Source organism: Ovis aries, chromosome 3, assembly GCF_016772045.2.
Source record: "Ovis aries strain OAR_USU_Benz2616 breed Rambouillet chromosome 3, ARS-UI_Ramb_v3.0, whole genome shotgun sequence".
NCBI classification, from domain to species: domain Eukaryota; kingdom Metazoa; phylum Chordata; class Mammalia; order Artiodactyla; family Bovidae; genus Ovis; species Ovis aries.
Window position 1 is genome coordinate 105485344 of NC_056056.1, and position 7825 is coordinate 105493168.

Genomic DNA, 7825 nt, shown 5'->3' on the forward strand with positions numbered 1-7825 from the left:
GCCCCGTCAACCTTGTGAAACGGAGATTGTTACCCCCACACAACACGTGATGAAATGAAGGCTCGGTCAGGCTACTCAACTTGCGTAAGAGCACACAGCTATTGGCAGGGGTAGGGTGTACACATAGGCTCATCTAAGGCATCCACACCAGGCTGTATCCCATGGATGGGAGAGCAAGTCCAAGCTGATGGCCCCATGCCCTTGCTAGCTGAGCTGGGATACTCATTAAGGATCTGCAGACACACAGGACAGATATTCTAGTTAGAAGGTCCTGATAACTTGAAATGTTAACTTTTTAATGTGATCTCAATTAGATCACAATTTTCTGTGGACCACTTTCTCATATCTTCATTACTTTTATCACTTGTCAACATGTCACCATTTATTTGGAACTGTGGAACAGAAACTAGAGAGAACATAATTCACTTAATAAACTCTTACTGAATGCTAAAGTAAAAAAAAAAAAAAGTTTGCCAAACTAAGCATTGGCTGCAGCCAACTAATATTCAAATGCCCCCTCCCTCTCATCCATAAGTTAGCTTTGGTTCAATATATCCACCTTGTAGACACTTCAAAGGGAAAGTGTATGTCTGGTCAGTGGGATCAATGACCCAGCTTCAGGGTCCAAAAGGCCATGAAGGGCTCTTGAGGCCAGACCAGTGATCAACTGTGTAAACTTGGAGGTGGTCGTTTAAATATTCATTCGCCCAGACTTTCCTTGGCGTTGATCATTTTGCAGAAAGACTCCACAGCTGTCAAGGGATGTTCACCAAGTTCACAGTCAGGGCCAAGGTGAGGCCAGGGGAGCCCTGAGCCGGGAGCAGGGTGGAGTAGGTAGTCAGGGGACGGCACATTGAATGGAGGTGGAGGGATGACCTGGCAGGTCAAGCGCAAGAGAGCAAAGGTGTCGCTCAGTCCTGGAAGAGACACCCGAGGAGAGCGGAGGAAGAATCCGGTGTGCCACCCACTAGGGGCAGAGCTGAGGGGCCAGCTCAGGCTGCCTGACTCCCGACCTCAGGCACTTTCTGGGTGGTCATTTGGCCCCATGTACGTTCTAGAAAGTCACCATGCCTTCCTAAACAGACTCACCAGACTGGGCAGAAACTTGGGATGACGGGAGATTCCAATTTTGGAAGCAGAGTTCTCTGCAATACATTCTTGTTTATAGTTTCCAAATCAAGACCCTGATGCTGGGAAAGATTGAAGGCAAAAGGAGAAGGGGGCAGCAGAGGATGAGATGGCTGGATGGCATCACTGACTCAATGGACATGAGTTTGAGCAAGCTCTGGGAGAAAGTGAAGGACAGGGGAGCCTGGCGTGCTGCAGGCCGTGGAGTCGCAGACAGTCAGACAGACATGACTTGGTGACTGAACAGCAGCAACAGTGTTGTGCTCCACGACTGGGCAAGGGGGAAGACAGTGGGGTATCCGGAAAGTTGCTCTGCGCCCGAGGTCAGGACTCGATGTGGCTCCGGTCAGTGTGAAGGCAGGGAAGGCGGCAGCAGTGGCACAGGGTGCCCTCCTCAGACCGCAGGCCTGCCTGGCCTGGCAGAAACGGCGAGGAGGTAGTCACGGCGAGAATGCGCCTTATAAACGGCTTTCACTGTGAAACACATCATGCAGATACGCTATAAAATGTATTATGTGTTAAAAAACGGACCTGAGCACTTTAAAGAATCATATTATTAAAATGAACACCTGGGCATCCATACCCAAGGTTGGAAAAAAAAAGCATTTTCACCCCGATGTTCATTGCACCACTATTTACAATAGTCAAAATACAAAAGCAATCTAAATGTCCATCAATGGACTAATGGTTAAAGAGGTGGTGCATATATACAATGGACTATTACTCAGCCATAAAAAGAATGAAATAATGCCATTTGCAGCAACGTGGGTGGACCACAGATGATCATACTCAGAGAAGTAAGTCGAAGGGGAAAGATAAAAAACCCCGTTATATCACTTACACGGGGAATCTAAAAAATGATACAAATGAATTTATTCACCAGACAGACTCACAGACTTAGAAAACAAACTCATGGTTACCAAAGGGGGAAGGTGGAGAGGGACAAATTGGGAATTTGGGGTTAACAGACACACATTACTATTTATGGGGCTTCCAGGGTGGCGTTAGTGGTAAAGAACCGGCCTGCCAATGCGGGAGCTGTGAGAGATGAGGTTTCCAATCCCTGGATCAGGAAGATCCCCTGGAGGGGGCATGACAACATACCCCAGTATTCCTGCCTGGAGAATCCCATGCACAGAGGAGCCTGGTGGCTCCATAGGGCCCGGAATGAGGGTCCCTGCTCTCACCAGGATGGCTTGTTTTGGGAAACTGAAGCAGGTCACGAGGAGGCAATGGAGGAAAACCCCTCAGCAAGGGCAGAAAATGAAATCACCCAGTTCACCCGAGGATCATAACAAATAAAAACGCAAACTGAAGATACACAGGCAATGAATGTCACGTGCCAAGAGAGACGTCTGCTTTTCCTGAGTCCAAACTGTGTTATAGTAAGAGGACTAATGCTTGCGTCTCCCTAAAAACCTGCAGAATCTACCAAACAGCCTTGACAATTCACTTCCAGATGAATAAATGTCACATGGCTGCCTGATAAAATCTGAAGAAGCTGGAAACAAGTGTATGAGTTCGGGATCATCCTGTGAAAATGGATAGGGGCAACTGATGAGAGCGGAGAGGTCCCTGTGGGCAAGAAGGGCTCTCAGAGCAGGTGTAGCTTCTTGCAGGACCCACATCACCCCCAGGACTTGGGGAGCCCGGTCAGAGAGAGCATCAGATTGTTAATTATATTAATAACTCCATCACTTGGTGAAATTATGTAGGTAATCAGCAAAAAAAAAAAAAAAAAATTACAGCCCTAATTTCTTCTTCAAATTCTGATTTTGGACCCTGGACTCAAAAAAAAAAAAAAAAAAAAAAAAAGGAGGTACTTATGACAGTTGGAGATTAGCCACCGAGGGAGTGAACATGTCCTGGGGTGGAGGGGGGTAAAAGAAACAGATGAAAAACTGCACTAGAAAGTGAAATTGGATTTTTTAAAAATCAATGAAGTAACCAGGCTATTAAAATGGAAAATAAATCTGATGTCATTCTGCAAAATAAAAGGCTTGAGTCACCTGCAGAGCCACTTAATTAAGCACAGGAAGTAAAGAGAGAACTTGAGTGATTTTCCCCATGAATGTCAGCATTTCAAAATGAGCGAGGCTTAGGCAGAGAGTGTTCCTTCTAATCAGAGAGCTGAATCAGTTCTTTTGCCCCCAGGACATCTTGATCCATTTGAAGCTGATGAAGAGCAAAAGGAAGGTATTAAGTATGAGCCAAGCTCCGGATGAACTGAGAGGGTAGCGCTGACATATATACGCCATCATCTGTGAAATAGATAACTAGGGGGAAGCTGCTGTCTAGCACAGGAGCTCAGCTTGGTGCTGTGTGATGACACAGAGGGGTGGGGGAGGTGAGGGGGGAGGGAGGCTCAAAAAGGAGGGGAGAGATGTATACATACAGCTGATTCAAAGTCAAAGTCAAATCCCTTATGAGTATACAGTGGAGGTGACGAATAGACAGAGTGCCTGAAGAACTATAGATGGAGGTTTGTATCATTGTACAGGAGTCAGTGATCAAAACCATCCCAAAGAAAGGCAATGCCAACGAATGTTCAAACTGCTGTGCAGTGATTAGGCTCATCTCACACACTAGCAAGATTATGCTCAAAATTCTCCAAGCCAGACTTCAATAGTATGTGAACCATGAACTCCCAGATGTTCAAGCTGGATTTAGAAAAGGCAGAGGAACCAGAGATCAAATTGCCAGCATACGCTGGATCATGGAGAAAGTGAGAGAATTCCAGAAAAACATCTACTTCTGCTTCACTGACTGTGCTAAAGCCTTTGACTGTGTGGATCACAACAAACTGGAAAATTCTTGGAATACCAGACCACCTTACCTGTCTCCTGAGAAACCTGTATGCAGGTCGAGAAGCAACAGCTAGAACCAAACATGAACAATGGACTGGTTCAAAATTGGGAAAGGAGTATGACAAAGCTGTATATTGTCACCCTGGTTATGTAACTTATATGCCGAGTACTTTATGCACAGTGCCAGGCTGGATGACTCACAAGCTGGAATCAAGACTGCTGGAAGAAATATCAACAACCTCAGATAAGCAGATGATGCCGCTCTAATGGTAGAAAGCAAAGAGGAGCTAAAGAGCCTCTTGATAAGAGTGAAAGAGGAGAGTGAGAAAGTCGGCTTAAAACTCAGCATTCAAAAAACTAAGGTTATGACATCTGGCCCCATCACTTCATGGCAAATGAAAGCAGATAAAGTGGAAACAGTAACAGATTTTATTTCCTTGAGCTCCAAAATCACTGCGGACAGTGACTGCAGGCATGAAATTAAAACACACTTGTTCCTTGGAAGGAAAGCTATGACAAACCTCGACAGGGTATTCAAAAGCAGAGACATCAGTTTGCCAACAAATGGTTTTTCCAATAGTTGTGGTATAGATGTGAGAGTTGGACCATAAAGAAGGCTGAGTGTTGAAGAATTGATGCTTTTTAATTGTGGTACTAGAGAAGACTCTTGAGAGTCCCTTGGACAGAAAGGAGATCAAACCAGTCAATCCTAAATGAAATCAACCCTGAATATTCATTGAAAGGACTGATGCTAAAGTTCCAATATTTTGGCCACCTGAGCCAACTTATTGGAAAAGATCCTGATGCTGGGAAAGGTTGAAGAAAAAGGAGAAGCAGGTGGCAGAGATGATTGGATGGCATCACCGACTCAGTGAACATAAATTTGAGCAAACTCCAGGAAATAATGAAGAACAGAGGAGCCTGGCATGCTGCAGTCCTTGGGGTCACTAAAAGTCATACATGGCTTAGCAACTGAACAATAAGATAGCTGACTCACCTTGTTGCACAACATTAACTAATAGAACATTGTAAAGCAATTACCCTCCAATAAAAAATTTAAGTAAATAAATATATAAGAATGATCTGAAAGGCACCCAAACAGGGGGAAAAGTAAGCTTTCCGCTTGAGGTCCCCGAGACTATGAGATGAAGGCCACGGGGTAGGCACGGGGACCCTCTGGGACAGGGAGGCCCTCTGGGTAGGGGTGGGGGAGGCTTCACTCACATTTATGAGGTCAGAGGAAGATACTTGAAGGTCTTTCCAGGGTCCTTGGGACTATAGGTTTTCACTTCTGCCTATAGCAGCTGAGAGGGAGAGCAACCAGGTTTGGGGTTTAATAGGGGTGAGGTAGGACCCGCAGGAACTCTGAAGACACCTTCCGGGGGCCCTCTGAACCTGTGTGGGCGGGGTCTGGCGCCTCCCCTGCTTCCGCCCAGCCGCTGTCAGCCCCTGCTGGGGGGCAGCTCTGGGGGCACCCCCAGAGGGCAGTGGCGTTGGAACGAACGCCCAGCCCCATCCCAGGGAAGCTCCCAATGTTCACGGGGGCGTTGATTCTGGGTCCTCTGGGCCCCGCGTGGCAGAACTCCTAGGATCCTCCGGTCACGAACTGTTGAGCTGGCTGAAAAGTTCATTTGGGGTTTTCCATACCATCTTATGGAAAAACCCTGATGAACTTTGTGGTCAATCCAATCCAATAGACTCGACGAGAACCAGGATCTGTCTCTGAGACCTGGTACTCACTGCATTACAGGCCCCCACCACACACACACACACACACACACACACACACACACACACACTGTCCCTACATCCCTGTCAATCCCTGTTCGTATTTTACTTGCCTTTCTGTCTGACCAAGAGGGACTGGGATTTGAACCTTGTCTCTGACGCTCACTGGCCAAGTGCCCTGCCCTGGGAAAGCAGGATGCCTTGCCCACTTTCTCATCTGCCCATCAGGGACTGTCTGAGAGTTGGCCCATTTCCTCGGGTAACAGGCCTGGCACAGGCCTCCTGATTGCCCACCTGGCCCGACCCCTCTCTGGGATTCCTCCCCCTGTAACTTATCAGCCCCTGCTGCTGCAGCCCTATTGTGGGTGAACAAGCTCTCACACCCCACCTGCCACCCATGGGTGTGGATTGCCCCTCTCTGCCAACTGGGCCCTGACTCTTCTCCTGGCTTCCTGCCCCGCCTCTGACCTGGCAGCTGCACAGAAGTGCAGATTGCCGCAACCAGGAGCAAGTAACACTTGTCACTCTCTCCAGTTAAGTCATTTCTGTGTCCCAGGGGTCAGTTGCCTCCAGAAAAGGGGGTGATATCACCAGACTGCCACAGTCTCTGCCCTGGGGAAGCACCACCCCACCACTGACATGCCAGGAGCAGTCTGCTGGGCCTTGGCCTTGGCGGGGAGGAGTTGGGGCTCCTGCTAACAAGACTTGAAGAATAAGGCAGCCGGGGCATCATCTTTTGTGGGAAAGCAGAGGGAGCATCTGCCAAAGTCAGAAACCCACGAATTTTCCATCAGGTACCAGCTTCTGCAGATGCACAAATATACCCTGGGACTCCGAGAGAGGAAATATCTTTAAAGCCTCATGTGGGTCCTGACCCTTAATTCTCAGTCCAGTGGGGACTAGAATGTTTTTCCAGGAAGGCGATGATTTACTATACGTATTGGGTTTCTGAGGGCTTTCCTGGTGGCTCAGATGGTGGAGAATATTGCAGGTGTCACCATCCACCACAGAAGTCGGGGAAGCAGAACTCTTCTCTCTCTGCTCTTGGGCACTCACAGAGGGGTGTGTGACACAACCAGGTCCTCACCCGGAATGTGACATCAGCATCAGGGATGCAGGGACCAATGGGCAGAGGGTCCAGCTGGGACTTGGGACAGACAGCCTCTTCTATGAGGAAAAGGCTGTGCTTGTTGCTTTCCCGGCCCTCTGGAGCAGCCTGGGTTTGTAAAATTACACCTAAAACCAGGTTTTCAAGCACGTGTGCTCAGTCTCTAAGTCGTGACCGATTCTCTGCAACTGCACGGACTTTAGCCCGCCAGGCCCCTCTGTCCATGGGATTTTCCAGGCAAGAATGCTGGAGTGGGCTGCCATTTCCTCCTCCAGGGAATCTTCCTGATCCAGGTATGGAACCTGCGTCTCCTGTGTTTCCTGCCTTGGCAGGTGGGTTCCTTACCACTGAGCCAGCTGGGAAGCCCCACTAATAGAGAGTAGTCATTGCTAATATCTGTAATTGATAACTATCTTTGGGGAGAGTCTGCATATGTGTGGGTGTGTGTTGGTGTGTGTTTCTTTCTTTCCAGCAAATTAATAAAATGTCGCTCCCTTTGTTGCTGTTATTCCCCTAAAGGATTTCATGCCAGGAGGACCTTCCCTAGCTGCGAAACATCTAATACTTCAAAACATTCCACTGGCCAGCAGCTCTGGACTTTCCAGAAATGCACAAAGCCATTTCATGTTGCCTGAGGGATGCCAGCAATCACCGTATCTGTGGACCTCCCAGGACAGGTCCCTGCAGAACTGAAAGCTCACCCTCAAGCTAGTCCTGTGGATCCCAGGGGTACCTCCGCAGCTGAGACCAGAGCTTATCACTGGTGAGGAATGAAGCTCTGGGGAAAAGGCCACTGCCAAGGCCGGTGGTTCGTCCCTCCATGCTCTTGATGACCTATGATGTGATATATATTTCTCTAAACATGTCTTTTTTGAAAAGTGTTTGCCTCATGGCATTAAGGACACTCACAGTGTGATGCAATCACCACCGTATCTGTTTGCAAAAATTTTTCATCAACTCAAACACAAACTCTGTGCATTTAACCCGTAAGCCCTCAGTCCCTCTTCTCCCAGATCCTGTTAATCACTATTCTATTTTCTCTATGAATTTTCCT